This window comes from Erythrolamprus reginae, chromosome 5 (assembly GCF_031021105.1).
Source record: "Erythrolamprus reginae isolate rEryReg1 chromosome 5, rEryReg1.hap1, whole genome shotgun sequence".
In the NCBI taxonomy this organism is placed as follows: domain Eukaryota; kingdom Metazoa; phylum Chordata; class Lepidosauria; order Squamata; family Dipsadidae; genus Erythrolamprus; species Erythrolamprus reginae.
In genome coordinates this window covers 3,346,585-3,365,544 of record NC_091954.1, presented here as the reverse complement: position 1 = coordinate 3,365,544, position 18,960 = coordinate 3,346,585, and the positions used below count along the sequence as shown (strand labels likewise).

Sequence of the window (18,960 nt, the reverse complement as noted above, 5' to 3'; positions counted from 1 at the left end):
GAATCTGACGTCACTTGCAGGCCTGTCTCCCAAATACAGGCAATTCTTGACTTACATTTCCCAAAGATTGGGAAATGGGTGAACCGTGCGGTCAGGCGGTAGGGAAAGCGAGTCGAATGCTTGGCAGGGCGAGTTAAGAATTATGAAAAACAGAGATTTGAAGAGCAGAGCTGGTCTTCAGCCACCAGGTAATGGCGGAGGTTGGGGGGAGGTCACCAAGGGCAGACTGCCTGGCTTCTGGGCTTCGGGGGGGGGGGGGGGTGGTTACTGAGGCCCCCGGAGGCTCGGGGGAGTCCTCCTGGCTTCTGGTGCTCCCAGTGAAGTTGCTGTTCAGGCAGAGTCTGCTGGGCGTCTGGGCTTCGGGGGAGGTCAGGGATGGCTCCAGAGGCTCTGGGGAGTCCTCCTGGCTTGGCTGATGACTTCAGGGAGGTCGCTGATGGCTCCGGAGGCTCTGGGGAGTCCTTCTTGCCTCTGACACTCCCTGCAGAGTCAGATGGGCATCGGGGCTTCGGGGGAGGTCAGGGATGGCTCCAGAGGCTCTGGGGAGTCCTCCTGGCTTGGCTGATGACTTCGGGGAGGTCGCTGATGGCTCCGGAGGCTCTGGGGAGTCCTCCTTGCCTCTGACACTCCCTGCAGAGTCAGATGGGCATCGGGGCTTCGGGGGAGGTCAGGGATGGCTCCAGAGGTTCTGGGGAGTCCTCCTGGCTTGGCTGATGACTTCGGGGAGGTCGCTGATGGCTCCGGAGGCTCTGGGGAGTCCTCCTTGCCTCTGACACTCCCGGGAGAATCAGCTGGGCGTCTGGGCTTCGGGGAAGGTCAGGGATGGCTCCGGAGTCTCTGGGGAGTCATCCTTGCCTCTGACGCTCCCTGCAGAGTCAGCTGGGCGTTGGGGCTTCGGGGGAGGTAAGGGATGGCTCCGGAGGCTCTGGGGAGTCCTCCTGGATTGGCTGATGACTTCGGGGAGGTTGCTGATGGCTCCGGAGGCTCTGGGGAGTCCTCCTTGCCTCTGACGCTCCCTGCAGAGTCAGATGGGCATCGGGGCTTCGGGGGAGGTAAGGGATGGCTCCGGAGGCTCTGGGGAGTCCTCTTCGCTTGGCTGATGACTTCGGGGAGGTCGCTGATGGCTCCGGAGGCTCTGGAGAGTCCTCCTTGCCCCTGACACTCCCTGCAGAGTCAGCTGGGCGTCTGGGCTTCGGGGGAGTCCTCCTGGCTGATGACTTCGGGAAGGTAGCTGATGGCTCCAGAGGCTCTGGAGAGTCCTCCTTGCCTCTGACGCTCGCGGGAGAATCAGCTGGGCGTCTGGGCTTCGGGGGAGGTCAGGGATGGCTCCGGAGGCTCTGGGGAGTCCTCCTTACCTCTGACGCTCCCGGCAGAATCAGCTGGGCATTGGGGCTTCGGGGGAGGTCAGGGATGGCTCTGGAGGCTCTGGGGAGTCCTCCTGGCTTGCCTGATGACTTCGGGAAGGTCGCTGATGGCTCCGGAGGCTCTGGGGAGTCCTCCTTGCCTCTGACGCTCCTGGGAGAATCAGCTGGGCGTCGGGGCTTCGGGGGAGGTCAGGGATGGCTCCAGAGGCTCTGGGGAGTCCTCCTGGCTTGGCTGATGACTTTGGGGAGATTGCTGATGGCTCCGGAGGCTCTGGGGAGTCCTCCTCGCCTCTAACGCTCGCGGGAGAATCAGCTGGGCGTCTGGGCTTCGGGGGAGGTCAGGGATGGCTCCGGAGGCTCTGGGGAGTCCTCCTTACCTCTGACGCTCCCGGCAGAATCAGCTGGGCATTGGGGCTTCGGGGGAGGTCAGGGATGGCTCTGGAGGCTCTGGGGAGTCCTCCTGGCTTGCCTGATGACTTCGGGAAGGTCGCTGATGGCTCCGGAGGCTCTGGGGAGTCCTCCTTGCCTCTGACGCTCCTGGGAGAATCAGCTGGGCGTCGGGGCTTCGGGGGAGGTCAGGGATGGCTCCAGAGGCTCTGGGGAGTCCTCCTGGCTTGGCTGATGACTTTGGGGAGATTGCTGATGGCTCCGGAGGCTCTGGGGAGTCTTCCTTGCCTCTGACGCTCCCAGGAGAATCAGCTGGGCATCGGGGCTTCGGGGAGGTAGCTGAGGACTCCGGAGGCTGGGGGGAGTCCTCCTGGCTTTACTGATGGCTCCGGGGGGTTGGGGGAGTCAGCTGGGCGTTGGGGCTCTGGGGGGGGGGTCTCCGAGGGCTCACAATGCTTGTGAGGCAGGGAATCCCTTGGTGTCTGGCGCTCGGTGAAGTCAGCTGGGCATCGGGGCTCCCTGTAAGTAGCTGGGCTCGGGGAATCCTCGTGGCGCTCGGGGAAGTCCCTGAAGGTAGCTGGGCTCGGGGGAATCCAGGGAACGGATCGCCGGTATCTGTACTCACCCTCAAACCGCTTTTTGATGTTTTTGATGTTGTTTTTGATGGGTTGTTTTGATGTTTTTGAAGTTTGTCCCCTCCCTCCTTCTTGTTACCCCACACTGTTGTTTATTATTGTCGTGAGCCGCCCTGAGTCTTCGGAGAGGGGCGGCATACAAATCCAATAAATAATAATAATAACAACAACAACAACAACAAGAAGCTTAAGGATATAAGCAACAAGTTACAGTCCTAAATGGAAGCAAAGAATTGAGCAAAAAGCAGCAAAATGGCGGGCCCCAGGGGAAGAGCCCCGGCTGTGGCGGCCCCGGCTCTCTGGAACCAGCTCCCCCCAAGAGATTAGAACTGCCCCTACCCTCCTTGCCTTTCGTAAACTCAAAACCCACCTCTGTCGTCAGGCATGGGGGAATTGAGATATTTCCCCCGGGCCTATATAATTTATGTATGGTATGTTTGTACGTATGTCTGCTTAAAAATGGGGTTTTCTTAACTATTTTAAATTGTAAATTTAAATTAGATTTGTCATGAATTGTTTTATTGTGTTGTGAACCGCCCCGAGTCTATGGAAAGGGGCGGCATACAAATCAAATCAAATCAAATCAAATCAAATAATAAATAAATAAATAAATAAATAAATAAATAAATAAATAAATACTCACAAGACGACGCTCGCACACGGGAATTTTCGGCCTTTCTTTGCTTCTGCGCATGTGTGGAAGCCAAGGAATTGGTAAAAAAATTGCCAAAATTTTCACACGGGAATGTTCGCATGCGTGAGATTTTGGCGACTTTCATAATTTCTTTGCTCCCACGCATTCAGGTCTTTGGAAAGGCGCGGCATAGAAATCCAATCAATCAATCAATAAGGCCAAAAGCTGGCGTGTGTGAGTGTTGCGTGAGGGATTTTGGCAATTTCTTTGCTTCCATGCATGCACAGAAATAAAATTCTTGCGTGGGGAGCGCATGCATCGCCCTTTCCGCTACTGGATCGGCGATGCCAGGTGGACCTGTGTGGCCCAAGCCTGTTTACGACCGTTGGGGCATTCCCCTCCCCAACTCCAAGGTTGAGGAGATCATAATATTGACAGACACTTGGCCACCGTCTCTGAGTTACGACCATTCACAGGGTCCTCGGGCCTTGCGACCTCCTGAGCAGCCCAGTGCCAAGCCAAGCCCATTGCAACAATATCGCCAAAACGGCTTCTAGCATTGTCAACCTGATCCTACGCAGCTTCTGCTCAGGCAATCTCACACTACTCACAAGAGCCTACAAAACCTTTGCCAGACCCATCCTAGACTACTGCTCATCTGTCTGGAACCCATACCGCATCTCAGACATCAACACCCTTGAAAATGTCCAAAGATATTTCACCAGAAGAACCCTCCACTCCTCCACTCGAAACAGAAGACCCTACGAAAATAGACTAACAATCCTGGGCCTAGAAAGCCTAGAACTACGGCGCCTAAAACACGATTTAAGTATTGCCCACAAGATCATATGCTGCAACGTCCTGCCTGTCAATGACTTCAGCTTCAACCGCAACAACACAAGAGCACGCAACAGATTCAAACTTAATATTAATTGCTCCAAACTTGACTGTAAAAAATATGACTTTAACAATCGAGTTATCGAAGCGTGGAACTCATTGACGGACTCCATAGTGTCAACCCCTTAGACTATCCACAATTGACCTCTCCAGGTTCCTAAGAGGTCAGTAAGGGGCATACATAAGTGCACTGGTGTGCCTTTCGTCCCCTGTCCAATTGTCTTTCCTTTCTCTCACTTATCATATATATTTTCTTTCTTTCATATATCCTCTCCTCTAAGTTCACTTTACCCTTATATATATTACTACATGTCTATTTTTCTTCCTATGTATTTGTGTATTGGACAAATGAATAAATAAATAAAATAAATAAGTCAATGTGTGTGCGTGTGAGGCGCGATTCGCTTAACGACCGTGTGACTAACCACATGGAGCGGGCTTTGCGGCCTGGCCAAAAAAAAGCGGCCTCACGCCAGAGGCCCAAAGGTCTCGCTTAGCAACCGAGGCCTTCTCGGGCCTCCACCTGCGGCTGTGAGGCGATTAGGGCCGCCGTATAAGGCCCTCAGTCCCCTCCGGGCCGTCGCCTCAGAGAAACGGGGACTCGGCGGGCTACTCCCCGCCCTGCCAGCGCTCCGTGCGGCCGGCCAGGAGGAGCTTGGGCCGCTCAGCCCCAGCCGGGGATGATGTCACTCGCGCCGCCCGCAGCCTGAAGCTCCGGCGCCGACGGGGTGGAGCGGCCCGTCTCCCCTGCGGACCCCCCGCCCGCCCTCCCTTCCACGCTTCTCTCCGGCCGCCTCCGCAGCCCCGTCAGGCGGGCGGGGCGCCGCCGAAGCCTCGCCCGCCTCCTGGGCGCTGTCGCTGGGAAGGGGCGGCCCCGCTGGGAGGCCAGGCCAGGCCGGGCCCCGCTGGATGCCGGGCGGGCGGGCTGGCTGGCTGGGCGCGCAGGAAACGGTGCTTGCCGGCTGGGCGGCGGGGTTGCGGCGAGGCGGAGGTAAGGGAGGCTGCTTCGGGGCTGGGCGAGGGAGGAGGAGGAGGGGGGGGGGAGAGTGCCTTGGAATCCCTCTTCCTTCCCCTTCCTTCCTTCCTTCCTTCCTTCCTTCCTTCTCTTCCTTCCTTCCTTCTCTCTTTTCTTTTTCCCCTCCCTCCCTTTCCCTGCCGTCCTGCTCTCCCTCTCTCTCTTTCTCTCTTTCCTCCCTTCTTCCATCTCTCCCTTCTTTCCTCCCTCCCTCTACCTCTTTCCTTTCCTCCCTCCCTTCTCTCTCTTTTCTTTCTTTCCTTTCTTCCCTCCCTCCCTCTCCCTGCTGTCTTGCCCTCCCTCTTGCTCTGCTTCCTTCTTCCATCCCTCTCTTCTTCTTCCCTCCCTCCCTCCCTCTGCTTGCTTGCTCCTTCCCTCTCTCCCTCCCTTCTCTCTCTTTTCTTTCTTCCCTCCCTCCCCTTGCCGTCCTGCTCTCCCTCTCTCTTTCTCACTTTGCTCCCTTCTTCCATCTCTCTTCCTCCCTCCCTCCCTTCCTTCTCTCTCTTTTCTTTCTTTCCTTTCTTCCCTCCCTCCCTGCCGTCTTGCCCCCCCTCCCTCTTTCTTTCTCTGCTTCCTTCTTCATCTCCCTCTCTTCTTCTTTCCTCCTTCTCTCCATCCCTCCCTCTGCTTCCTCCCTACCTTCCTTCTCACTCTTTTCTTTCTTCCATCCCTCCGTCTCCCTGCCATCCTGCCCCCCTCTCTTTCTCGCTCTGCTCCCTTCTTCCATCTCTCCCTTCCTTCCTTCCTTCCTTCCTTCCTTCCTTCCTTCCTTCCTTCCTTCCTTCCTTCCTCACGGGTCCCCCACCCCAACCCTTTCCCCATTTGGGCTTGGTGCATTAGAGAGTGGCTGGGACTCATCTCCCCTTCTGCTATGTTTGCTGGGTGGGAAAAGGTGTTCACATGAACCCAGCTTTGCGCGTGGAGGGGAACGTCCTATGCCCTTCCTTTTCTCCCTCCTTTCCTTCTTTCCTTCCTTCCCTCCCTTTTTCCAAGCTCAGAGATTTGTTCCCCTTCTCTTGTTTGCTTTTGAGATGTCTTCATTTTCCTTCTTTGAATCTTTTCTTTCTTTCTTTCTTTCTTTCTTTCCTTCCATCTTTCTTTCTTTCTTTCCATCATTCTTTCTTTCCTTCCTTCCTTTCTCTCTCTCTCTTTTTCTTTCTTTCTTTCTCCCTTCCATCCTTCCTCCCCCCTCTCTTTCCTCCCTCCCTCCTTCTTTCCTTCCTTCCCTCTTTCCAAGCTCATCCATTTTTCCCCCTTCTCCTCTTTGCTTTTAAGATATTTCATTTTTCTGTCTTGAAGCTTTTCTTGCTGGGAGAGCTTTCTTTCTTTCTCTCTCTCTCTCTCCCTCTCTCCCTCCCTCCCTTCCTTCCCTCCCTCCCCTTCCCTCCCTTCCTTCCCTTTCTTTATTTCTTTCTACCCTTTCTTTCTCTTTCTCTTCCTTCCTTTCTCTCTCCGTTTCTCTCTCTCTCTCTCTTTCTGTCCTCCTTGAAAACAAGCTTTCCCTAAAAGCCAGCCAGCTTGAGATGTCTGAATTTGCAAGGGATGCAATTGCATTGACAGAGAAAGAGAGATTCCCGGACGTTTGTGTGTATGGGGCCAGGCAACAGACAAGCCTGGGTTTGGCATGAAGCTTGGGTTGTGTGTGTAGAGGCAAATGGTGAAGGTTTGTGCCTCCTCTGAACCGGCCCTGTAAATCGCCCAGATTAATACTGAGCTTGTTGCAATGAAGCTCTAACCCGATTAGTTAAGCAGCATGGTGTTGTGTTGTGTTGTGTGAAGCCAGTTGTGTTCTCACAGGGTGGAGATTTCCCCATAACCTACTGGAAGCTGCTTGGTTTATTTTTATTTTTGTGAGTTGCTTTTTTTAAACTTCTTTGCTAAATTGTAGGTTGCAGCTCCTTGTAGCCTTGTTTTGCTTACTAGGGGGAGCTTAAGGCAACCGGGCTGGGTGGAGTGAACGGGGTGTCGCAATTTTCTAAAAATGAAAACACGATTTACGCTGGGAGAGTGGGACGTCCGTCAAAACTTGAGTTTCATTATTTATTTTAAAGCTCCTTTGCAAAATTCCCGAGTGGACGGTCCTTGTATTGCAAAACCGGAGGCTCCCTGCGATCCAGAGGTTAATGTGTATTATAAGGTCTTGTGATTTCCAGCCCAGCCTTAGCCCCAAGTGAAATAATTAGCATTATTCCTGGGTGGGATCGCTGTTGTAGGAGCCGGACCCTGTGAACTTTTAGGAAAACGCCTGTCACTCATTCTGATAGTAATCCTTTTAATCCACATGTCCTCTTCCTGGGGGAGTGATCGTTGTGTAGGTACAATGGTACCTCTACCTAAGAATGCCTCTACTTACGAACTTTTCTAGATAAGAACCGGGTGTTCAGGATTTTTTTTTGCCTCTTCTCAAGAACCATTTTCCACTTACAAACCCCAGTCTCCGAAGCTGTAACTGTAAAAAGGCAGGGAGAAGCCTCCGTGGGGCCTCTCTAGGAATCTCCTGGGAGGAAACAGGGCCAGAAGAGACAAGGAGAAACCTCTGTGGGGCCTCTCTAGGAATCTCCTGGGAGGAAACAGGGCCGGAAAAGGCGTGGAGAAGCCTCTGCGTGGCCTCTCTAGGAATCTCCTGGGAGGAAACAGGGCCAGAAGAGATAAGGAGAAACCTCTGTGGGGCCTCTCTAGGAATCTCCTGGGAGGAAAAAGGCATGGAGAAGCCTCTGCGTGGCCTCTCTAGGAATCTCCTAGGAGGAAACAGGGCCGGGAAAGGTGGGGAGAAGCCTCTGGGGACTCTCTAGGAATCTCCTGGGAGGAAACAGTGCCGGAAAAGGTGTGGAGAAGCCTCCATGGGGCCTCTCTAGGAACCTCCTGGGAGGAAACAGGGCCTCCACCATCCCTGTGGTTTCCCCAATCGCACACATTATTTGCTTTTATATTGATTCCTATGGGAAAAATTGCTTCTCCTTACAAACTTTTCTACTTAAGAACCTGGTCACGGAACGAATTAAGTTCGTAACTAGTGGTATCACTGTAGTCCTGAACTTACGACGACGGCAAAGCCCAATATTTCTGTTGTGAAGTGAGACATTTGATTTTGCCCCACTTTTTCTTGCTGTAGTCGTTAAGCGAATTGCGGCAGTTGATAAAGTGAACAACACGGTTGTTAAGTGAATCCGGGTTCAGAAGGTCACAAAAGGGGGGGGGGGGGTTGTCATGTGACCCCCGGCACATAGCAACTGTCACAAGTACGAACCAGTAAGTACGAACCAGTACTTACGACAGTTGCTATTAGACTTTTAATATTAGATTTGTTACTGTATATTGTTTTATTACTGCTGTGAGCCGCCTCGAGTCTGCGGAGAGGGGCGGCATACAAATCTAATTAATAATAATAATAATAATAACAACAACAACAACAACAACATCAACAATAAAAATAACAATAATAATAAGTTGCCAAGCGTCTGAATTTGGATAAGTGATCAGTGATCATGGGGGCGCTGCAGAGGTCCTAACTGTGAAAAAACGGTCATAAGTCACTTTTTTCAATCCGTTGTTATTTTGTTTTTGTTTTTTAAAAAAAACATATATTTTTTGGATACTTTTTTCTTTCAAAAAAATAAAAAAATAATCATAAACATAAACATCTGAGAACATCTGCACCAAAGACAAATTCCTTGTGTGTCCAGTCACACTTGGCCAATAAAGAATTCTATTCTACTCTACTCTTCTCTACTCTACTCTACTCTACTCTACTCTACTCTACTCTACTCTACTCTACTCTACTACTCTTCTACTATACCCTATACTACACTACCCTTCTATTCTGCTCTAATCTTCTACTCTATTCTACTCTTCTCTTCTCTTCTACTCTACTCTTCTACTATTCTCTACTCTTCTACTATTCTCTTCTACTCTACACTACACTACACTGCCCTTCTATTCTACTCTTCTACTCTACTCTTCTACTATTCTCTACTCTTCTACTCTACTCTTCTACTCTTCTACTCTACTCTACCCTGCACTACACTACACTACACTGCCCTTCTATTCTACTCTTCTACTCTACTCTTCTACTATTCTCTACTCTTCTACTCTACTCTTCTACTCTTCTCTTCTACTCTTCTACTATTCTCTACTCTTCTACTCTCCTCTCCTCTCCTCTACGCTACTTTACGCTTTATACCAATGATCTATCATCTATCCATCCATCATCTATCTGTCTGTCTGTCTGTCTGTCTACTTACCTACCAACCTACCAATCTATCATCCATTATCTATCTATCTATCTATCTATCTATCTATCTATCTATCTATCTATCTATCTATCCATCCATCCATCCATCCATCCATCCATCCATCCATCCATCCATCCATCAATCATCCTACCTACCTACCTACCTACCTACCTACCTATCATCAACCTACTTACCTGCATACCTATCTATCTTCTATCTAATATCTCCCTCCCTCCTTCCCTCCCTCTCTCTCTCTAACATTCTTCCTCGTCTTGTTGCATTCTGTGAAGGCCATGAAGCTTTCCAAGGTGGCTCAGTTGAACTGGGATGACGGGATCCTCTGAATTCGTGATGCTGGGGAATCCTGGCCTGTCCCAGTGGGCAGGAGCTTCTTCAGTTGCCTGGGGCCTCCACGGCTCCCTCAACCATCAGCGGGTGGGTGTAAATATTTAATGTGCAATATCGCAAAGACGCTGAAGCCTTAGATAAATGCCAGCTGCTAATTACCCTGCGCCATAAAAATGAAAGTTCTGCAAGATCGGAGCCAATTGTCTCCGTTAACAAACAGTTCTTCCACGGAGGGAGGATCTGGGAAGCCAAAGGATGTAGGATGCATTCTCACTTCCTCCTGTGCTATGCGTAAAAAGTCTCCTGTCACCTGGAAGGTCCCTAGGATAATGGGAACGGGTCAAAACTTGATTTATTTCATTTTCCTTTCCTTGCTCCTTTTTCCTTCCATTCCCCTCCCTCTTCCCTTTGACCTTTCTTTCTTTCTTTCTTTCTTTCTTTCTTTCTTTCTTTCTTTCCTTCCTTCCTTCCCTCCTTCCTTTCCACTCTCTCTCAATCTTTCTTTCCCTCTCACTTCCACTATTCCACTCTCCTTCCTTCCTTCCTCCCTCCCTTCCTTCCTCCCTCCCTCCCTACCTCCCTCCCTACCTCCCTCCCTTCCTTCCTTCCCCCTCTCCCTCCCTCCCTCCTTCCTTCCTTCCTTTCTCCCTCCCTCTCTCTTTCTCTTTTCCTCCCTCCCTCCCTTTCTTTCTTTTTCTCTCCCTCTCCCTCCCTCTTTCTCTGTCCCTCCTCTCCTTCTATTTTCTCTTTCTTTCTTTCCCTCCCTCCCTCCATCCTCCTCTTCTTATTTCCTTCCTTCTTTGCTTCCTTCCTTCCTTTCTCCTTTCCTCTCGCTTTCTCTTTTCCTCTTTTTCTCTCCCTATCCCTCCCTCCCTCTCTTTCTTTCTCTCTCTCTCTCCCTCTTTCTCTTTCCCTCCCTCCCTCTTTCTCTTTCCCTCCCTCCCTCCTTTGTTTCTTTCTCCCTCCCTCCCTCTTTCTCTTTCCCTCCCTCCCTCTACCCACCTTCCCTCCCCCCTCTCCCTCCCCCTCTCCCTCCTTCCTTCCTTCCTTCCTTCCTTCCTTCCTTCCTTCCTTCCTTTCTTTCTTTCTTTCCTATCAGAAGAGGCTGCACTTGATGCAACATTTTCCCCTTCCTGTGCAGAGAACCGTATGGCCACAATTACAATAGGCTGCAGCCAGGCCCACCTCGGCAATATGTCTCTATTTTGAAAACGCAATAACAGTAATTAACATAGTTTTCTGCCTTAAACCTCCTTCCCACAACCTTCCCTCCAGCTCTGTTGCTGTTTGAAGTAAGCAGGGGCCGCAGCGCTGTCTCTGGTAAACAAACATTTAAAAAGAAGGAAGGAGATTGAAGAGTTATAACTATAATCCCTCCTCCATCAGAAGTGGGCTGTTCTCCCCCGAGAGTAACGGGAGCCATCTCCGGTCATTTGGAAAGATCCTTTTGCGCTGAAATCCAGAACAGTTCACCTAGCGATGGTTCAGAGTTACAACGGCACTGAAAAAAAGTTTGCCGTGTCCCGGGGTCACGTGACGACCAGCAAAGCCCATGGGGAAAACCAGATTCGCTTAACGACCGTGTGACTAAATACAGTGATTCAATTAACAAACGTGGGAACAAAAGTGATTTAGATGAATGGGGCCTATTTATAAGGGGGTGGAACCTGTGATGATCAGGCCATGACTTACAAAAGTTTGTTTTGCGACATTACAACAGCGTCACTGAAAACAATGACTTATGACCATGTTTCACACTTACAACCGTTGCAGCATCCCCGTGGACACGCAATTTACATTCAGACGCCTGGCAACTGGTTCACATACGTTCGTTCATTTGTTTGTTTGCACTTGGGGAAAAGGAATCCTCAATCTGAGTATTGTATTGGCAGTTCTGTGTTAGCAAAAACTTCAGAAGAGAAGGATTGAGGGGTCGTGGTTTCTGACAGTCTCAAAATGTGCGGTCAGGCGGTAGGAAAAGCAAGTAGAATGCTTGGCTGCATAGCTGGAGGTATCACAAGCAGGAAGAGGGAGATTGTGATCCCGCTGTATAGAGCGCTGGTGAGACCCCATTTGGAATACTGTGTCCAGTTCTGGAGACCTCACCTACAAAAAGATATGGATCAAATTGAACAGGGTCCAAAGACGGGCTACAAGAATGGTGGAAGGTCTTAAGCATAAAACGTATCAGGAAAGACTTCATTAACTCAACCTGTAGAGTCTGGAGGACAGAAGGAAAAGGGGGGACATGATCGAAACATTTAAATATGTTAAAGGGTTAAATAAGGTCCAGGAGGGAAGTGTTTTTAATAGGAAAGTGAACACAAGAACAAGGGGACACAATCTGAAGTTAGTTGGGAGAAAGATCAGAAGCAACATGAGAAAATATTATTTGACTGAAAGAGTAGTAGATGCATGGAACAAACTTCCAGCAGACGTGGTTGGTCAATCCACAGGGACTGAATTTAAACATGCCTGGGATAAAGATATATCCATCCTAAGATAAAATACAGGAAATAGTATAAGGGCAGACCAGATGGACCAGGAGGTCTTTTTCTGCCGTCAGTCTTCTATGTTTCTTATGTATGCTGCCCCTCTCTGAGGACCAGAGGCAGCCCGCAACATATCAAAACAAGATACAATATACATATCTAAAAAATCCAATTAATCTAACTAAAAAACTTTAAAAACTGTAATAACATTTAAAATCACGACTGCCCACACCCATCATTCAGTGCCAGGGGAGGGTGAAAACAGCTTATCTTATTTTATTTATGTATTTATTTATTTATTTATTCATTCATTCATTCATTCATTCATTCATTCATTCATTTATTGGATTTGTATGCCGTCGCTCTCCGCAGACTCGGGCGGCTAACAACAGTAATAAAACAGTATATAACAATAATTATCTTGCCTCTGGAGGCCAGAAACGGCCTGTTTCCCAACTTCTGGTGGGCCCAGTAGGCTCATGTTTCGCCCTCCCTGGGCTTCAAAGGCTTCCCTGGAGTCACGGGAGGGTAAAAAACGCCCTCCCTCGTCCACCCAGAGGCTCTCTGGAAGCCAAAAACGCCCTCCCATAGCCTCTGTGCAAGCCAAAAATCAGCTGGCCGGCACACACAGAGCTAGGGCCACAGCTCGTGTGCCAGCAGCTATGGCTCTGCGTGCCACCTGTGGCACCCGTGTCATAGATTCGCCATCACGACTCTAGACCAGTGTTTCCCAACCTTGGCCACTTGAAGATATTTGGACTTCAACTCCCAGAATTCCCCAGCCAGCGAATGCTGGCTGGGGAATTCTGGGAGTTGAAGTCCAGATATCATCAAGTTGTCAAGGTTGGGAAACATTGCTCTAGACCCTGTGGTATTGTCTCCGCATCTTTTTTATTTCGTGGGTGGCCAAAACCTGGATGCAACATTTTAGGTGTGGTTTTGCCAGAACATTATAAAGCAATGCTAACATTTCATGAGACCTTGATGTTGTCTCTCTGCCGTTGTTCCCTTACGAGCCACTGCAGAGTCTTCCTTGCCCTGAAGGAAGAGATGCAATCGATAGCTTTGTAATCTCTTTTTTATTAACAAGGCTGAGAAGTCTATCAGAGTGGGTGTCGGTCAAAAGAAGCAGATTCATATCTAAACTATGCATCCGGAGGGGTAGGGTTGAAGCAGAGGGCTCATTCGAGAGCCTTTCAAACCAGATACAAGCAGTAGCAAGCTAGGAAGAAGTAGGAAAGAGGGAAGGAGGGAGTGGGAGAGAGAGGGAAGGAAGGAGGGAGGGAGGAAACTTGGAAGAAGGAAGGAAGGAAGGTGGAGGAAAGGAAGTAGGGAAGGGAGGGAGGGAGGAAGGAAGGTGGGAGGAGGAAAGGAAGGATGGAGGGAAGAAGGAAGGAGGGAGGGAGGAAGCTTGGAAGAAAGAAGGAAGGGAAGGGAGGAAGGAGGAAAGGAAGGAGGGAAGGAAGGAAGGCGGGAGTAGGAAAGGAGGGAGGGAGGGAAAAAGGAAGGAAGGAAGGAGTGAGGAAGGGAGGGAAGGAAGGAAGGCGGGAGAAGGAAAGGAAGGATGTTGGGAAGAAGGAAGGAGGGAGGGAGGAAGCTTGGAAGAAAGAAGGAAAGGAAGGAAGGAAGGCGGGAGTAGGAAAGGAGGGAGGGAGGGAAAAAGGAAGGAAGGAGGGAGGGAAGGAAGGAAGGCGGGAGAAGGAAAAGAAAGAGGGAAGGAAGGAAGGAGGAGGAAAGGAGGAAGTGAAGGAAAAGGAAAGGAATATGATTTTATTTCAAATTAATTTAGCTTTAGATTTAGATTTTTATTAATTTTATACATGTCCTTTTTAAAATAATTCGATTTCTCAGTGGTACCTCTACTTACGAACTTAATTCGTTCCGCGACCAGATTCTTAAGTAGAAACGTTTGTAAGACGAAGCAATTTTTCCCATAGGAATCAATGGAAAAGCAAATAATGCGTTCGATTGGGGAAACCATAGGGAGGGTGGAGGCCCTGTTTCCTCCCAGGAGATTCCTAGAGAGGCCTCACAGAGGCTTGTAAGTGGGAAAATGGTTTTTGAGAAGAGGCCAAAAAATATTGAACACCCGGTTCTTATCTAGAAAAGTTTGTAAGTAGAGGCGTTCTTAGGTAGAGGTACCACTGTATATTGTTTGCATTTACAATGTTGTACGCCGTGCTGAGTCGCTTCAAGAAAGGCGGCATAGAAGTCAGATAGATAGGTAGGTAGGTAGGTAGGTAGGTAGGTAGATAGATGATAGATAGATAGATTGATAGATATTATTATTATTATTATTATTATTATTATTATTATTATTATTTATTAAATTTGTATGCTGCCCCTCTCTGCAAAGGTGATAGGTAGGTAGGTAGGTAGGTAGGTAGGTAGATAGATAGATAGATAGATAGATAGATAGATAGATAGATAGATAGATAGATAGATAGAAGGATAGATAGAAGGATGGATGGATGGATAGATAGATAGATAGAAAGATAGATAGATAGATAGATAGATAGATAGATAGATAGATAGAAAGATAGATAGATAGATAGATAGATAGATAGAAAGAAAGATAGATAGATAGATTGATTGATTGATTGATTGATAGAAAGATAGATAGATAGATAGATAGATATGTAGATAGATAGATAGATAGATAGATAGATAGATAGATAGATAGATAGATATATAGATAGATAGATATGTAGATAGATAGATAGATAGATAGATAGATAGATAGATAGATATGTAGATAGATATGTAGATAGATAGATAGATAGATAGATAGATAGATAGATAGATAGATAGATAGATAGATAGATAGATAGATAGATAGATAGATAGAGAACCTGGCGGGTTGTGAATCTCCATAGACATACACTGTGTGATCATTTTGATCAACGATCAGCCCTGGCGATAAAAAAGGGCCATTGAAACAAATGAAACCAAAAGCCTTTACAGGATGTGGTTTCAAGCCAGTTAGCGCATGTGGGAAGAGTTTGCACATTATAGGAGGCTGTATAGATGATTCATTTGATTGTCGGCTCTGTGCTTAGCTCTGTTATTTGTAGACTAGAGTTACAGCTTTCGCCAACCAGGGATCGCAACTGAGCCCAGAAATTCTCTTGCTAAGCGAGATAGTTGTTCAGTGAGTGCTCTCCCCTTTTCACAACCTTCCTCGCCACCGTTGTTAAGTGAATCACTGCAGTTAATAGCAATAGAAAGTATTATCGGCGACTACTTCAGCTTCAACCACAACAACACAAGAGCACACAACAGATTTAAACTTAATATTAACCGCTGCAAACAACTGTAAAAAATACGACTTCAGTAACCGAGTTGTCGAAGCGTGGAACTCATTACTCCATAGTGTCATCCCCAAACCCCCAACACTTTACGTTATATTATCTACGGTTGACCTCTCCAGATTCCTAAGAGGTCAGTAAGGGGCGAGTACAAGTGCACTAGAGTGCCTTCCGTCCCCTGTCCTATTGCTCTCTCCTATACCTTTCTTCTATTCCTATATCTCTTCTTCTATTCATTGATATGTTTTATTCCTATTTCTTCTCTTCTTTCTTAGATATATTTTACTATGAGCATCTCCTCTATAACCTTCAGATTGTGCAGAATGCAGCTGTGAGAGCAATCATGGGCTTTCCCAAATATGCCCATGTCACACCAACACTCCGCAGTCTGCATTGGTTGCCGATCAGTTTCCGGTCACAATTCAAAGTGTTGGTCATCACCTATAAAGCCCTTCATGGCACCGGACCAGATTACCTCAGGGACCGCCTTCTGCTGCACGAATCCCAGCAACCGGTTAGGTCCCACAGAGTGGGTCTTCTCCGGGTCCTGTCGACTAAACAATGTTGCTTGGAGGGACCCAGGGGAAGAGCCTTCTCTGTGGTGGCCCCGACCCTCTGGAACCAACTCCCCCAGAGATTAGAATTGCCCCCACCCTCCTTGCCTTTCGTAAGCTCCTTAAAACCCACCTCTGCCGCCAGGCATGGGGGAACTGAGATACTCTTTCCCCCTAGGCCTTTACAATTTTATGCATGGTATGTTTGTATGTATGTCTGGTTTTACGATAGGGGTTTTTAACTGTTTATATTGGATTGTCATATGCTGTTTACTACTGTTTTTAGCCGCCCCGAGTCTACGGAGATGGGTGGCATACAAATCCAATAAAATCAAATCAATCAACGAAATTTTAATACTTTTCTACTGCGTTCTGCCTTGCCAGAGAGCCTCTTCCCATCTTCTAGACTTGTCCAGACCAGAAGCTTGGGAGAGTCAGTAGAAGACAGCTGCTGCTTCTCTAAAACGTAGCCAGAGATCACCCAACTTAAGGCCCAGAGCAAAATATGTCACCTAAATCTTGAGTGCAGCCTCCAGAAGCCTTCTCACAGTTGTCAACAAGTTGTAATTTTTAAGGGAAGGTGGAATCAATTAAAACCATGCCTGGGAAGAATTATATTAAGGCTATGAAATCAATTTAACATTAACGTAATGTAATTTGAATCAAATTTATTTCTTGTCCTCCGCTAGCTCCCCTTTTGGAGTTTGCGATCTCACGCACCATAAAAATTGAAGGTGCTTTCAAGTTTGTTTTTCCACTGGATCTTCTGTTGTACTTATATAGTTTTATATAAACCCCCCCCCCCCCCCATTCACACAGTGGTACCTCTACCTAAGAACGCCTCTACTTACGAACTTTTCTAGATAAGAACCGGGTGTTCAAGATTTTTTGGCCTCTTCTCAAGAACCAATTTCCACTTACAAATCTGAGCCTCCGAAACTGTAACCGGAAAAAGGCAGGGAGAAGCCTCCGTGGGGCCTCTCTAGGAATCTCCTTGGAGGAAAGAGGGCCAGAAAAGGCAGGGAGAAGCCTCCGTGCGGCCTCTCTAGGAATCTCCTTGGAGGAAACAGGGCCAGAAAAGGCAGGGAGAAGCCTCCGTGGGGCCTCTCTAGGAATCTCCTTGGAGGAAAGAGGGCCAGAAAAGGCAGGGAGAAGCCTCCGTGGGGCCTCTCTAGGAATCTCCTTGGAGGAAACAGGGCCAGAAAAGGCAGGGAGAAGCCTCCGTGGGGCCTCTCTAGGAATCTCCTTGAAGGAAACAGGGCCAGAAAAGGCAGGGAGAAGCCTCCGTGGGGCCTCTCTAGGAATCTCCTTGGAGGAAACAGGGCCAGAAAAGGCAGGGAGAAGCCTCCGTGGGGCCTCTCTAGGAATCTCCTTGGAGGAAACAAGGTCAGAAAAGGCGGGGAGAAGCCTCTGTGGGGCCTCTCTAGGAATCTCCTGGGAGGAAACAGGCCGGAAAAGGCAGGGAGAAGCCTCTGTGGGGCCTCTCTAGGAATCTCCTTGGAGGAAAAAAGGACCGAAAAGGCAGGGAAAAGCCTCTGTAGGGCCTCTCTAGGAATCTCCTGGGAGGAAACAGGCTGGAAAAGGCAGGTAGAAGCCTCTGTGGGGCCTCTCTAGGAACCTCCTGGGAGGAAGCAGGGCCTCCACCCTCCCTGTCGTTTCCCCAATTGCGCGCATTATTTGCTTTTACATTGATTCCTATGGGAAAAATTACTTCTGCTTACAAACTTTTCTACTTAAGAACCTGGTCACGGAACGAATTAAGTTCGTAAGTAGAGGTACCGCTGTATATGTATATGTTTGTGTATGTATATATATGTGCAGAGCTGAAGGGATTGGATACTGTAGCCTAGAGGATAATTCTCTGCCTTACAAAGGTTGCAGGTTCAAGTCCCAGTGGGTATGGCTAGCTGATGAGGCCAAAATAAGGCCGAAAGAGATCTATCCTAGTCTCCCTTAATTTTCAAATTCAGCAAAAAAAAAAAAGAAACAAAAAGTGACATATATACATGTATATATATATATATATATATAAACACACACGCACACACACACATATTTTACTTCTCCATAGAGTTTCCTTAATTTGACGTCTTGGTTCTCCTTTCTTCACACACACAAATTCCGTCTTTGTTTTATAAGGTTTGAAGAAGGAATCAAGACTGGGTCACTTTGCCTTGCAAAATAATGTTTTAGTATTTTGCGTTTGGTCAAGGCTGGAAGCTGAGTTGCTTTGACGGGAGGGATCGGCTCCCTTGTGCGGTTGAATTTGGGCCTCGGGTTCTGCATTGGCCTCCTTCAGTCTCCAAAGACCATGGTTATCATGCTCTGCATGAAGTCCGGGTAGGTTAGTCCGAGTGTTAAAAAATCTTCCAAACAAAATTTTGTAATTTGGGCTGCAGTTACCAAACGTTGCTCTTGAGCTTCTTGGTTAACATTTCTGTGTTGTGTGCAGAATAGGAAATGCACATTTTGGGGGAAGCTCGGGTATAAAAAGGCATCACTCCAATTGCAACGTCATGGCCACAATCTTGAATATGTGAGACGCCATCTACAAATGCCTCCGATGAAACCTGAAGTGGTTGTTTTCTATATCTCAGTTTGTTGTGTGCTTAAAAACCATATTTAAAAGCTCAGTGTTATCAGTCCCTCAATACAGAGGGCAAAAACCTCTTCTCTTCTCCTTCTCCTCTCCTCTCCTTCTCCTCTCCTCTCCTTCTTTACTCTACTCTTCTCTACTCTACTCTACTCTTCTCTTCTTTACTCTCCTCCCCTCCCCTCTCCTTCTCTACTCTACTCTTCTCTATTCTTTTCTTCTCTACTCTACTCTTCTCCTTCTCTTCTCTACTCTTCTCTTCTCTTCTTTACTCTCCTCTCCTCTCCTCCCCTCCCCTCTCCTCTCCTTCTCTACTCTACTCTTCTTTTCTCTTCTCTTCTCTTCTCTACTCTTTTCTCTTCTTTACTCTTCTCCCCTCTCCTCCCCTCTCCTCTCCTCCCCTCCCCTCCCCTCTCCTTCTCTACTCTACTCTTCTCTTCTCTACTCTACTCTTCTCTTCTTCTCTCCTCTTCTTTTCTCCTCTTCTTTACTCTTCTCTTC

At 48.2% G+C, this 18,960-nt stretch overlaps 1 protein-coding gene across 1 annotated transcript in view; it reads left to right on the top strand.

Annotated features, from left to right (window-relative positions):
• Positions 1–4,796: 4,796 nt before the first annotated feature.
• CSGALNACT2 (chondroitin sulfate N-acetylgalactosaminyltransferase 2) overlaps positions 4,797–18,960 on the top strand; it is a 46,810-nt gene continuing 32,646 nt past the window's right edge. The window contains exon 1 of the mRNA XM_070753900.1: positions 4,797–4,908. The gene's annotated coding sequence lies outside the window, so the exon portion shown is untranslated. The remainder of the gene's footprint in view (positions 4,909–18,960) is intronic.